At 36.8% G+C, this 15,757-nt stretch overlaps 1 long non-coding RNA gene across 1 annotated transcript; it reads left to right on the top strand.

Annotated features, from left to right (window-relative positions):
* The first annotated feature begins 4,541 nt into the window (after positions 1-4,541).
* LOC124165194 lies at positions 4,542-14,279 on the top strand. Its single transcript, XR_006866163.1, has 5 exons — positions 4,542-4,612; positions 6,401-6,472; positions 7,914-7,993; positions 10,787-10,857; positions 14,121-14,279. It is a non-coding gene; the product is annotated as an uncharacterized LOC124165194 (long non-coding RNA).
* Positions 14,280-15,757: the final 1,478 nt, after the last annotated feature.

Below are 15,757 nucleotides of genomic sequence, written 5' to 3'. Positions count from 1 at the left end.
TCACCTTCCTTCCCCCATGTCAGCTATAGCCGGCATCAGGTCGTTTGCGTATGAGAATGCTCGTCGATTCAACCCGACGTTTGGCATCAAAGGAAATAGGGATGGGTGAACACAAGGAAACTAGCGAACACAACTATATAAAGCCTGTAGATCCAGACTTTGAGACTTTGAGGCTTGTATGCTTTATAATCTGCAAACACCCTAAAATCCATCAAATCCCAAAATTCGAGCACTCAAATATTGTAATGCGGAATTGATTGGATTCGGAAAAGAACAAGAATGCTTGTGGATAGCACTCTTATCTTTATTACGGTCAAAATATAAATGACTTGTACATCAATACCAGGGACCGCTCAAGGGAAAACACAGAGCAAACTGCTGTTGTGTTGCCCTACTAAGGGGGGTTTGGTATGGAATACCCCTCAATTATGTATACCAATTAAGTGGTCCGGGGAAAGGGGTACAGCTAGGAATTAAGGACAGGGGAATTTTAGAGGGGACAATCAATGCTGTGGGATCTGGATGGTATGGAATGCCTGCCATTGTAAGCCGGTGGTGCTGGGACCTCCCCCAGAAAATTTTAAGATTTGTAAATGGTTCAAAATGGTGAGGTTTACAGCTTTCTCAGGGATATTCTATCGATCCTTACACTTTTCCATAATTAATATCAATGCAATTAAGTAAGTAAAATGAAATGAATTAAAAAATTTCTCTGAATTCGGGGCGGAAGTGGTCTATCCTCCAAAGCCTGACCCCTCCCTGAGCCATTGTTTAGCATCACCTCTTTTGTGTGTAATGCAGTGTACATTTTTTGTTAAAAAGAAATACCAGAGAGCATTTTCAGAGGTAATAAGAACATTTTAATCCAAATAGTTTAATAGACTTATATTTTTCAAGAACCAACATAATATGAGTGGCAGTGATATATTTTTATTATATACATGGATAATAGCCATGAAACTTTATGAGTTTTTTTTCACAAAGTCTACCTTTTCTTCCGCAAAAATAAAAATAAATTTACACCATGAGATAGAATAAAAAATAAAAAATTTTAAAATTGGAAAACAATTTAATTTTGCTGTTTGGGCGTTTGGTTGCCCCCTAGCTACGCCACCCTGGGTAGTTGCCTGGGAAGCCCAGGGTGACGTAGGTCCTGGTAAATGCCACTGTTTAATCTTGTCACTAAAATCTAGGAGAGCAAGTTACATGCAACCATTCCCTGTGAGCGTTATAAAACATACTAGTATATTAGCATATTAGTGCATTGTAGTTTTTGAAGTGAACTTTATTTAAATATTTCCCTGAGATTTTAATACCTCATCTTTAGATACCTATATTTGTAAAACCCGTAATGTGACATTCAAAAAGACATTCCAGCCCTCATACTAAGACATAGTTTAGGGATAAGAAATGAATAGTTTGAAGTTCAAGATGATTGTGAGTTTTGAAATCTGACCCAAATAAGGTGCTCATAATAAAAAATATCTGCATAGAGTTCCCATCAAGAGTAATTGTGAATGGTCTAGTTGGATAATACATGAGGGGAGACAAAAATAACAGGAATTGCGCAGTAACTTTATCAATAATCAATATTTTCTCAATAAATTTTTATCACCTTCCAAGTAATCCTCATTGACTGCAACACATTCATTCATCTAATCGTTACTTCGACACTTCAAAACAATTTTTTAATTCACTAAAATCAATGTTCTTTCGGCCTTTCACCGATTTTTGTTTTACTTCACCTACCGTCCCAAAACCTTTTCCGTTAATATCCCTTTTCAGTCTAGGAAGTAGAGAGAGTAACAGGTGGCAATATCTGGTGAAAAGTGGGGGTGAACGATTGGCGTGATGCCTTTTTTTATCAAAAACCACTTCATGGACATTGCGGTGTGGGCGGCTACATTGTCATGGTGGAAGAACCAATCACCTGTGTGCCAAAGATCAGCCCTTTTTTTCCGGATAGTTTCCCTTAACCTCTGCAAAATACCTATAAAGTTCTTCTATGGTTCGGCAATGATCTTCTTGAATGAGGGAGTGGATTTTTTCAATATTGCCGTCCGTTCTTGATGTTGACGGGTGCCCTTAATGAGGATGGTCATCACTCGACATCTGTCCATTGTTGAGATGCGAAAACCAGTCGTAGACACGTGCTTTACTTAGATTACTATTCCCAAAAGCAGTTTTAAGCATCGCTAGAGTTTCTGCGGGAGTTTTCCCCTACAAAAAAAAATAAATAAAATAAACTTCACTGCCGCATGTCCACCCCGCCAGTCAGCCATCACACCTTTTCGCTCTATCGGAAAAAGTTGATTAACCAAAAAAATCCCAAAGACAAACAGATGCACTCAGAGGCGACCAGGATTCTCACACTGACTCAGAAAATATCACTGCTTGGAACACTTTACGGGAAAAACAGATCCCTCTCTCAACCGTTAGGTCCCCTCTCGTAATGTAAACATGTACTAATATGAGAAACACTAACAGGGAAATTCATGCTGTTTTGTTTAACTTGATTTGAATGCAGAAAAAATAACTCCAAATATTGGTATTAACATAGTATAGTTTTTATGTGCTTTAAAATAACACTGATAATATCTGCAGGGAAATTATTGATTGCAAAGAGTCATTTCTTCAGAAAGCGGCCTCTCTGTAGCACTGCCTTTATTACACGCCGTGAACGGCGCACTGCTGGGCCACATTGAAATGGGTGTCGTGGTGACCAAGGCGACCGTTAACGGTGCCATCCCGTCAACTGAGCGATTCGATTCATTAAAAGACATCCATACACACGGATAGTTATTTGAAGGCACAAAGTGCTAGCATTTGGGGAAGGGAAGGTAGGAACAGAAAGGACAGGAGGAGAGGGGTTCTCCTTATAAGCGGTCGGATATTCGGATCTCCACTGAGCTTCAATGCAAAAAGAAAGCATTTTGACATTGGCCAAATCTAACATCTATTTCTTCGGGTGAGAAAGCCTCATTCTACATGTTTTAGGATTGATAAATGGGAAATAATTTTTCCCGTTTCTATGAATCCAATCATTTTGAGTTACATGTACTTATTTCACTGCCTTTCCTGGCCAACTGGCAACAGCTGTAATCAAAACTAAGCGATTTTGTTGTATCTAGCTGCATGTCCTACCTTCCCTCAACACCTGGGTGAGGGGTATCGAAAGGGAACCCACGACATGAAATATTTTGGCCAATTTGTAAGTTATACAGTACTACGGTAATACCGTAATTACCCAGCACTCTGTTTGAAAACACCATTATGAGAGGTTGTGTTTTGCGGTTGGACTGTTATTTATCGTGGTTCCAGCTTTAAATATCGAACGATGGAAACGAATTTTAAAATTCCAAAAGCTAGTGCTACTGCTCATACCAGGGTAAGTGAATTCAACTCGGAAGGATTTTTTGTGAAAGACAGAGCACATTTTACTGTGCTAAGTTTGCAATTAAAGAATTTGAACACACAGTCACTCAGTCAAAGAAAGCGAAGGAGGAACTTGTTGTCGCTACTGCTGAAGCATTTTTAAAGGCTTTATTTAGTGTAGAGAAACTTGACAATCCAAACATTCTGGAATGGCTCTCCAAGTATAGACATATATAAGGGAGTGGGGATTTGCCATTAGCTGATCGTATATGCCAATACCACATACTTGACCATTTCCTTCATTTAGTTTTATCAGAAATTTTGTACAATCGAAATTGTGTTAAATGTTATGTAAAATGCTTAATAAAAGTATTAGTATTCATGAAACATAAAATAAATGGCTATAAATGTGGAAAAATTGTAGCATTATAAAACACTGCCAAGATTTTCTATAACACAAAAATCACATGGTTTAAAAATGAATTTTAGCAAAAAATAAAACGTCTTCCACGGACGTCTATTTATAGGACATTTGGCATAAGCAATTTTTCATACTATTTATAAAAAATTCCAGGAGCAATAATATAAGTTATAATGAGGGCCCAGTGAGAAATGGGTGGTGGAATCAACGTGGAACCCACGTTGACTCGTGGATATATGATGGTGGTGGATATTGAGTGGTTGGACCCACTTGGAATCCACGTTGATTTCAAGTGGATTTGTGGTGATTAGCATAAAATGTTAAACAGAATTTCTAATTTGTGGAACTTAACTCTCTGGTGACATTGCGTCATTTATCATCCTGAAACCACGCTAGTTATGTGAAAATGTATCGCACATTCTATTTTTATATAATTCGTGGAAAGGCAGCCATGAGAGCACATGAAAAATCATAGACACATATATAGAAGGTTTAGATATAGAGTGGTTGAGGTTTTAATGGTTTTAGGACAGCACCTACTGCTGTTTTAATTTTTCCACCAAATTTCCAAGTGGGTTCCACGTTGATTCCACGACCAAAAACACGTGGTATCCACGTTACATCTCCACGTGGGTTCCACGTGGATTCCACCACCCATTTCTCACTGGGGGTAGATCATCCATAGTTCAATTTAAGCTGATTTCTAAATAATATCATGTAAATTGATTTTCCAGCCATAACACATGACTGGAACGAGTCCACTGCATAATTTGGGGAATGACCCCTGCCCCCAGCCTCTGGCAGATCGTCAAAATGGTATGAGATCTGTTTTTGTTATCATTTTTCTAGGTACACTTTTTTTGTAAATCGGTCTCATTTCATGGAAAAAACAAATACATACACTTTCAAAATCATACACCTTTATGGTAGACAAATTCCTCCAGAAACTGATTATTGCTATGATAGCTTTTGTTTACGGGAAAGAGTTTCTAGTTAGAGGTTTTGTAACTCTGAATAACTTAATGACAACCATGCCCCCCTTCTTAGCTTACCTGCCGTGGCCAGCTTTCTTCCTCTAATAACTCATTGTATATATAAGGCCATGCTCTTCCTGTACCCTTTATTAATAACTTTTGCATTTTAAATATTTTTAAATATAGATTTTGTGAATATGGATCCAAGATTTTTATTCAAATTGGTGAAAGATTCTTTTTGTATCTGAATTTCTTAAAATTGTGGATTTGACCAATCACCAATTTTTACCTTTTTTGAGATGATAGCAGATGTCGTATCACAACAATGTCATAGATTGTAGGGCAGATTGTTAATGAATTTTTTGTTTCTTTACTGCAACAAATTACTTGCAACCATGCCCTGTGAGCGTTAGAAAATTTATTAGTACACTCAAATTTTTAATGAGAACTTAATTTAAACAATAGCCAAAACATTTCAATGTTTCATCTTTAAAAATATGTATGTTTGTCAAACCTGTGATTTAACATTAAAAACACATTTCAGCCAAGATAGGTACTAAGAAACTTTTGGGACAAGTAATGAATGATTTTGAATTTCGAGATGGTAATGAATTTTGAAATCTGAACAAAAAAAAGATACTCGTATAAAAATATTTCTGCATACCTTGAGAACCTATCAAAAGTAATTGTACATGGTCTAGTTGGATAATAGTGTAAACATGTACTAAATATGCAGGGGCAGATCCAGGATTTCTCTCTGGGGGGCACAAGAAAAGGATTTTGATCTGGGGGGGCATTAGGCTGCCTCGTAATACAAAATGAATGCAATGATAATGGGATATTATTAAAAATCTTGTATATTTTTTAAGGGTCTAAGGGTGCACATACCCCTGTGCTCCCCCCACCCCCCTCCTAAATCCGCCAATGCTAATATGAGAAACACTAACAGGGAAATACATACATGCTGTTTTGCTTGGAGTAACATTTTATTTCAATGCAGTAAAAAAACCCAGATATTGTTATTAACAAAGTACATATATTTTTTATGTGCTTTAAAATAACACTGATAATATCTGCAAGGAAATTCGTGATTGCATCACTATTGATTTTAATTTATGTAAATCTGAAATAAAAAATGATGCAATTAATGGAATTGAATTGAAAAACAACGACACAAATGATTTCGCAAAAAAAATGTTTCCTCAAGGTACTCATAAATTTCCAAGAGTAGGTACCTATTGTCTTTATTTAAGGGTCATTGGTGTTGTATTTTTAGCCCAGGAGGGTGATAGAGATTAAATGATCAAGCTGGCACTGGATGGCTACGTATTTATTTGATAGTTCATACCATACGAGAGATTTATTTGACATTACATATCACTTTCCCGTAATGGGGAATACCGGAAGTAACCACCAGTACCAACCTTGGGACCTTCACCATTTCCCATCGACGGAAAGTCCTTAGATACCAACCCAAGGTTAGGTACTTTCTGCTACAATTGGCACTTGCAATTTATCATACTTATTATAACAAATTCCAGGAGCAACAACATACATAATGATAAGGGTGGATCATTCAAATAACATTTTAAGATGGTTCCTAATGAATATCATGTAAATTGATTTTCAGCCATAACACCTGACTATGTGTGAATTTTGGGCAACGACAGCTGCCCCTAGCCTCCAGATGATCATCAAAATGGTATGAGATCTATTTTTGTTTTGATTTTTCTGAATATAAATTTTTTATGTATTAGTGTCATTTCATTCAAAAAACATTTCCTCAATGCACATGTTAATTTCCAAGTATACCTATCATCTTCATTTAACCCTTTCGCACTGGCCGCTAGAATAGGAAAACGTTTGTGTGCTACATGTAGCATTAGAAGATTTCAAACCTCTCTGTACGGAGCCTTGTTTTGGGGGTGAGTTGCCTGGGTATTTTCGTCCCTCTGTTTTGGCACCCAGCTCAAAGCCCAGTGATTAGCGTCCGTCCCTTACCCCACCCACTGGACCACACCCTCTATCCCTATCATAGCACGAATCCATGGTCAACTTACTGCGTTACCAGTGTTTTTTCAACCAAACACTGTATTTGATTTTCAATAATTTACTCTTCTAAAAGAATAACTAGTATTTTTTAAGCATTGTGGAATTTTGAACCGGTTTCTTGTGTTAATAACAACAAAGTTAGTAAATATGTATAAGCTCGGCATAAGGTAATAAGGCTATAAGTCCTTAAGTCTGTTATTTTTTAACGCTAAAATTTCCTTTACAAATTAATTACACGCAGAACAAAATGAAAAATTCATTTCAAAGTATTAAAAAAAATTGTAGTATGCACAAATAATATCATTGAAAAAACTATTGACAATATGATCACCTCGCAACGGATTCCTACAGTGAGGATGATCATAAATGAGTTGAAGGGTCCGGCTTATAAATGCTAAGGAGTGGCCCTAAAGACTCGCTAAGCTGGGTCTCAGGCCGGGCCTGAATGCATCCAACAATTGCTACCTCAGTGGTCACTTACCATCCCTCAAATCGGTCAGAGCCAATATATCCGGTCGACTGCATTGAAAAATCTGTGATAGCTATACCTGACCTCAGTTCTTCTGCGTATGAAAATGCCCGTCGGCCACACACGACGTCTGGTGTGAAAGGGTTAAAGGCAGGCCTGTGCTGGGCGCCATCTTACGACAGTGGACGGCCATGGGCAGAGGGTGCCAGGAGTATTCAGGGGGAGGACTGCAGGGGAGTGTGGGGGTGTGGAATACAATAATTAATTTTGAAATTTATATCCTCACCCTCTTGAGATTGAATTGAATCTTACGAGATTGAATCATATTAAATTAAATTATTATTTTTTTTACTCAAGACGGTGTTAATTATGCTGTTGAATGGGACATGATTCACATCAAGGAACTGGGTAATATTGGTATTCTGACAGTAGAATTCGTCAATTTCGGTATAGGAGGGTGTCTTGGCGGCCCAACACAGGCCAGGTTAAGGGCCAATGGCATATACAATTTATCCTACTATTATACATGCAAGAATCATTAACATACATGATAATAAGGGTAGATCATCCATAGTTCAATGTAAGCTGGCTTCTAATGAATATCATTTAAATTGTTTTTCAGCCATAACTGCTGACTATGCGTCTAAACGCGACATTCGGGGAATGACACCTGCCCCTGGCCTTCAACAGATCATCAAAATGGTATGGGATCTGTTTTTATAATTCTTTTTTCTAGATATACATTTTTTATATACAGTGGAACTTGGTTAGTACGTTTCTGAAGGGACCACGAAAAATCAACGTACTAACCAGGAAAACGTACTAACGAGGAAAGTAAGTAATAGCAGTCGGGGATATTGCAATCAGTGAAAAAGTCGTCATAATTACAATTACTATCGGTAGTTCTCCTAGGATCGCCTTCCTGAACTCTTTTCACATTTAAAATCAAGAAAATGAGCGCTACCATGAAAAACAATACCATGTGAATAAAAATCGCAATTTTTCAAGGACATCCCGGAGACGATTTCATGATTACGGCGTCTATCTCCCATGATTAATCCTATATATATTTACAGAACGAGGACGAGTGAAGCTCAGACAAGCGAAGACAAGTCATTTTTCTTTCTCACAGCGTACTCGGAGAATATAACAACAACGCGGAGTAAGTCAACTGGTTTTTTAAACATAATAAAAATTGGGCAAAATTATATTGACTTTCAAATTACGGCAACAGCCGTAGACATTCGCTTCTGGAATGATACCATTTCGATTGTGAAATCGATCGATATATCGACTGATGACACGCAAGATTATTATATTACGACGTAATTACAAGAAAATTTTATATTAAACAGTTGAAATTTACTTTCAAAATTTGTCCAATGTCGTCTGCTTTCGTTCCGAGATCAAGTATTTTTAAGCTAAGCTTCGCGTGGAGATCCAGAGGATCGTCTGCTCCCGCAACAGTAGTCAAGTAAATACGCACGACGTCGAGTTTATGGAGCAGTACTGCTTTAGATAATGTGGGAATTGTCTAATACCTTTAAGACTCATTTCTTCATCATGATAACTCGTGCAATAGCAACAATTGCCCACTCACGAACTTTGTGCGCAGCAGTGGGCAAGCCCAAGCGCTCCGAAGGCAACAGAAGGTGAGGAGCTCGGGGTGGGGAAAATTGGGGCTTCTTATTGGCTGTAGTTTTTCATAGTCAGACATTCCCGAAAAATGGCCGCATTTTATTATTCAGAACGTCACAAGAATTCAGAAATGCATTTGGATAAATAACGGTAGAAGAAAGAGATGTGGAATGAATGTAAGAATGTTAATGGCTAATAATAATAAATTAAATCATGAATTCAGATAATAAGGGTAGATCATCCATAGTTCAATGTAAGCTGGCTCCTAATGAATATCATTTAAATTGTTTTTCAGCCATAACTGCTGACTATGCGTCTACACGCGACATTCGGGGAATGACACCTGCCCCTGGCCTTCAACAGATCATCAAAATGGTATGGGATCTGTTTTTGTAATCATTTTTCTGAATATACATTTTTTTATATTAGCCACACTACCAACCATCAACAAACACATACACATTCAAAATCATAAACTTCTGTGGTAGACAAATATTCCTCCAGAAACTGATTTGTGCTATGATGGCTCAAATAATAGCATGCGTAATAATTGAGCAATAGCTGTAATATACGTAATAATAAGGTAGAAAATCCACATTGCAATTTAAGATGGATTCTAAATAATATCATGTAAATTGATTTTACAGCCATAACACCTGACTATGTGTGAAATTTGGGGAACTTTTGGGACAAGGAATGAATGATTTTCAATTTTGAGATGAAAATTAACTTTGAAATCTGAACAAAAAAATGATACTTGTAATAAAAATTTCTACATACTTTGAATGCATACCAATAATTATTGTGCATGGTATAGCTGGATAATAGTATTAATCAGTGACGTTACTAGGAATATGCTTTAGGGGTGCGGGGGGAATGGGTGAGATGGCGTGGGGTGGCAACCCCCCTCCCTGGCAACTGGGAAAATTTAAAAAATCGTACATGCCTAGGAATACATTTTACATTATTTAGGCACTAAAGATTTAACTTTAAGTAGTTGCAGTTATTCCATGTCAATGCTGGGTAATAGTTTTAAATATTTTCTTTTTAATTGCTCTGAGTCTTAGTGGTTTGAGTATGGGGAGGGGGATGAGGGGGTGTATTCGTCCCAAAGCACCAGAGAAATAAAAATATTATTTAAAACCATTGTCTAGTTTGGACACATAACAAATGCATCCGCACAAAGCTAAATTTAAATTGCCAAAATGACGTAAAATGCATTTTCAGGCATTTTATTTTATTTTTTAATTTTCCTTAACTTCCCGTTTTCTGGGGGATAGCCCCCACTACCCAACCTAATCCCCCCTCTCAAAGCCCCCCAATTCCCCTAAAGGCATATTCCTAGTTATTCCACTTCTGAGTCTTATTAGGGTATCTATTCCCTCATAGTTGCACCACTGGTGTAAATACTAATATGAGAAATACTAACAGGGAAATACATGCTGTTTTGTTTGGAGTAACATCTAAATTGAACACAGTAAAAATAACCCAAAATTAGTTGATAACAAAGTATAGGTTTTTTGGCTTACCTTATAATCATACTGATAGTTTTGGCTGGGAATTTCATGATTATATTTACGTTATTTTCATTTTTGCGCAAAGTTGAAATAAAAAAAGATGAGTTGAAAACAATTCTACTGACATGATTTCATGCACAAAGGATTCCCTCAAGGATTGCGTTAATTGCCAAGAGTACGTATTAATTTCAGTTAAGGTCAATTGTGCATGAAATTTATCGCACTAATACTAAATAATATAAGGACAATAACATACATATTGAAAAGGATACAACATCCAAAATATATTTCAAGGTGGTTACTAATGAATATCATTTAAATTGTTTTTCACCCATAACAGCTGACAACGTGTCCCACCGCAACATTTGGGGAATGACACCTGCCCCAGGCCTCTAGCAGATCATCAAAATGGTATGAGATCCGTTTTTGCTATCATATTTCTACATATACGTATGTACATAAAATTCTAGATATAGAGAAGAAACCTCTGCTACTTAGCCTGTTTTGTCAATTAATAGAGATAAATAGAGCATCCAAAATTATATTGACCAAGTTTAAAGTTTATCTAAAGAACTTTATGATTTCATGATGAGTGGGAATGAACAACAAATGTAGAGAGTATGCAACCCACGTGCCACCCAAATTGTCTGGCTGGGGTGCCTGGCGCTCACTCTCGGTGTGATATCTCGGAATCCAAAGGGCAGAAATGAAAGAAATTTGAGGTGATACTCTGCGAGTGTCTAATGAGTAAACACCCTAACTAGGTACACTACTTTGACACTAGGTAAATTATTGTTTAACTCTATTGGTGAATATTGTAATGATGATAAAGGTGGAGTGTATGAAATGATTTGTGACGATTGTGAAACCAAATATATTCGCCAGACTGGGAGGAGTTTTAAAACGAGAATGAGAGAACATAGACGATGTTTTTTAAATAACGACGACTCATCAGGAATTGCAAGACATTTGAATGACGAATACCAGTGGTGCAATTTTGTTGCAAAAATTTTACAAGTACATACATGACTAGAGGCAAAAACTGGATTTCTTAGAACAGTTTGAAATTGTTAATTGCCCTGCTAATTTTAAATTATCTAACGACCATATGTTCCCATTCCACTCACCCCTACCTCCCACCAATCACCCATTGACGTCATCATTAACCTTGGAATGAACACATCCCAATAACCCTCCCCCCTCCTGAAAAACTCTACCACCATAAAAAGGCTGTCATCCAAGGCTATGTACCTTGATAATGGCACGAGTTGTCGAAACCATGGTGGGTTTAAATAAAAGTGTGTGGAAACAGACAAGTGGTTTTACTAAGCTGAAAAATACCAAAATTTCAAAACTTTGAGTGCGATGCGGCATGTTTTCCTGGTATCCAATTGAAAATATAATTTTCATGATTTGTTTTCTCACCAAATGGGATAAAACTGGGGGGGGGGGGCATCCCAAAATAAATTCGAAAACTTTTAAAATAAGGACCACACTAATGTGCATGAAAGCATCCAAGTGCAACCTGCTGTTGCATGACTGTTGAATACTCATCCCTTGCTGCACGCAATTGCGTTAACTCACAAGGGATTATGTAGATATATATTTAAATTTTCCAAAATATGCTTGTTAGAAGGCAATGTTTTAGAATTTATATTAACCTTCCAATGATGTGTAACTAATCACGTACGTTAAGTGTCCAATGGACCAAGCTCACCTGGTTACACTAGGAAGAATTTAAATTTACCATAAACAAGGAAGCAATACCTATGTCAAAAAAAAAAAACATTTCCTGGATATAGACAGTTACTTATACCACTTACAAGTGGTATAAGTAACTGTCTATATCCAGGAAATAATGGAATACCACATAGTTAACCAAGAGTTAGTGAATTTTGTTTGTGAAAAAAAACATTTTTCTTATGCCATTTTTTCAAACGAAGTCATGGAAGCTCACATAAGAGGAATATTTTTTTTGTGTGATAAACTGAAATAAAGAGTTTTTTGATTCTACTTGAAGCTATTTCACCAAGTGATGCCTCAAGCTATCCATTTCAAAGTCTCTATTATTCACGTTGGCTTACCAAAGTTTCCTGAATTGGGGTTTGAAACCATAAGTGGACTTCTTATGGTGCTTTCTTTAACAAAGGGGAGAGATCAAGGGGCTGGATACTTACGGCATTCATTCGCCTGTGTTGGAAATTCTCCATTGAATATTTCTGGCTTTCATCTCCTGGGTCAAGTAACGTACTGTCGGATATTTATGGCATCAGTAGCAAAATGGTAAAAGGAATACATAATAAATGCAACTGAGAAATTTATGGAGTACATGGAAAGGCATACGATAGGGAAACTGCGGATTGCTGAAGAAATCATTAAGATAATTTAAGAGCAAAAGATGGATGGGTAGATGAGAAAAGACAGCAGAAGGTTTGAGTAGATTAATGATACATGGCACGGAAAAAAAGGAGGCTGAAGTATATTTAGGGGAAGAGGCAATTTGGTGAAAGGGGAAGCTTGGAGAGGGAAGAAGAGGTAGGGGAATCATAAGCCAGTCTGTGTCACTATCTGGTATTAAAGGAGGACTGGCTATGCTGCGAATTAGGTTTAAGAATGAAGCAATTTGTCCAAATAATAGAATGATGCAGAATAAGTGGAAAGAATACATTGATGAACTGTATGACACATGGAATAGACCAGCAAGGTTGATCCTAAAGGGAGAAAGTGCCAGGGGCAGTTTAGTGTGACTGGGGGCCCTCGGCTAGGGTCCACTATGGGGCCCTCCTCCTGGAGGATTCAGGGGTCCCACTCCAGAAAATTTTAGGAAATTGTATGTCCATGCTATTCTGGCTCTTAAAAATAAGATGAACATTAATGAAAAATAGCAATTTCATAAGGAAAGTAGCTCTAGCAAAGTGAGAATTCCACTGCTTGTAAAAATTAAAACTTTATTGTGGTACTATCATCTACTATTAAGAATATTGTTTCCTTAAAGCTGCACTGAAATATAAAAGAAACCTATATAATAACCCTTCAAATACCCTTTTCCAAAAAGATGGAAAGGCATAGGATAAGGAAACTGTGGATTGCTGAAGAAATCATTAAGAATATTTAAGAGCAAAGGAAGGATGGGTAGATAAGAAAAGACAGGAGTAGGTTTGGGTAGATTAATGAGGAATTTATTGAGAAATTGTGTCATTATTTGGTATAGGAAATGTGTAGGAAATTCTCCATTGAATATTTCTGGCTTTCATCTCCTGGGTAAAGAAACGTACTGTCGGATATTTATGGCATCAGTAGAAAATTGGTAAAAGGAATAATAAATACACACAACAAGGAAACAAAGAAAGTAGCACTAAAAGTGAAAATTCCACTGCTAATAAAAATTAAAACCTTACTATGGTTTTATTATCTATTAAGAGTATACCTAATTTCCTTTAAAATGCACTCAAATCTAAACTAAACCTCTAAAATAACCTTTTGAATAACCCTTTCTAAAAAGCGTCACGTTCTCTTTTATCTTCTGGCACCTTAATTTGTTTTTTATATAATTTTTGTCATTATTTCATAAATAAAGCAACTAATGAACACCTAGAATTTTGTAATTGCAAAAAAATCTTATGTTTAAGTAATCTGAGTTTTCTATAACGCCATTCATGTACGTTTCACAATAGACTCGAGCATTGTGATGGGCCCATAAGCTATGGGGCCATTGGCTGTCACCGATCAGCCGACCCGGCCATACCACCCCTGGATAGTGTGGTGGATGAGGATGTTGGACCATGGAATGTAAACATATTGAGGCAAATAAGTCTTTTGAGAAATGAGGATAAGCAAAGGGGTGAGTGTGAAAATCAAATAAAACAGACAAATTTCAAAATAAAAGTCCAAGGTTAAACTTTATTATATATAATGAAAATAATTTGTATAGAGTAATACGCATGATATAATCTTTGCTCACTTTCAAGGCTCTCCCTTCTCTTTACTCTAAGATCATGGCGAGATCTTTTTGACTATCATTTGTTTTTTGATATGTATTTGTTAATCCTTTTTTGTTAATTACCATTTGACACAATTTTTGGTTGCAAATAATCTGTTCAGTAGAAGTACTATTGTAAAACTTCAATTTAATTTTTTTTCCATTTGTTCAGGTACATTCAAATTCAAGGGCGTACCCAGAATCATTACTAGGGTGGGACAAGCCGTGTTCTAGGGGGAGGGGGTGCAAGCCAAGGTCTGAGGGGGGAGCAGCAATAGGATTTATGAGACTATTTCCTTGAAAAAATAGCTTTATTTTAGTAACACATCTTAAACTAATATATATCATTTTTCGTGGGTTTAAATAAAATTTGTTGAATGCTTTTGTTTCAATTCAGTACTGATTTTGCTCAAAGACTTCTGCGACTCTTGTTTCTAAGTGGAAGGGGGGGGGGGAGCTGCCCCACCCTGCCCTTTGCTGGGTACGCCCGTGTTCAAATTGTATTAGTCATAGAAAGTGAGAAAATCTTATTTCTCCATTTCATTTTCTCGTAGAATGACAGAAATTCAGAGGAATGATCCATTTATGCCTGTGAATCAGTTGGAAGTACATATTCATGCCTGAATCAATGAATGATTGTCTGTGCAGTGTGCATACATCAGTGCATCAAGCAAGAATGTCTTCTGTGAATGGTATTGTCACCTTTTCCCAATGAAAATAAAGGAGATGGTGATGAGTTGCAAGAAGTCTTCGACCCAGGCTCCAGTCTGGCACAGAAAAAGATTGTTTGTGGTGGTTTATCAGCCCTGGATATGAGTGGTACTTATAATTTTCATCCAGTTCAAGTTGTTCTATGTTATTATTTGTAAAGTAGTGATTTTATCCTAAATTCAAGCACATCATCTTTTATTATCATTCAGGGGTGGACTTGACTATATTCAACCAAAACATGGTCACCTCTTAATGTGAGATGATTTCCATGCCAAACATTAATTAAGTAATGTGTACTGTCCATTAAGAGTCAATTCTCTGAACTTAATATTATTCAAAAACAGATACCTAATCTTTATTCATTGACCCAAGTAATACATTCTCTACTGTATACAGAGATAAAACATATCAAGCCTTTTACTTCTCTTTCACTTGGTTATCATAATCATTTTTTTTGCTGTTCATACCTAATGCCTTTTCATTTCCTTGTAGTACATCAGACTGCATGTGCATATTTTCTGTAATGATACATTTAACACATTCAATGCAGATGATATTTTTGCCGAAACCTCCAGTGACGGATGGGTGATTTTCCTTCATAACGGTGGTCTTGGAAGTAAT

Source organism: Ischnura elegans, chromosome 9, assembly GCF_921293095.1.
Source record: "Ischnura elegans chromosome 9, ioIscEleg1.1, whole genome shotgun sequence".
NCBI lineage: Eukaryota > Metazoa > Arthropoda > Insecta > Odonata > Coenagrionidae > Ischnura > Ischnura elegans.
Note: the sequence above shows the minus strand (reverse complement) of the source record. Positions and strands in the feature narration are given on the sequence as shown.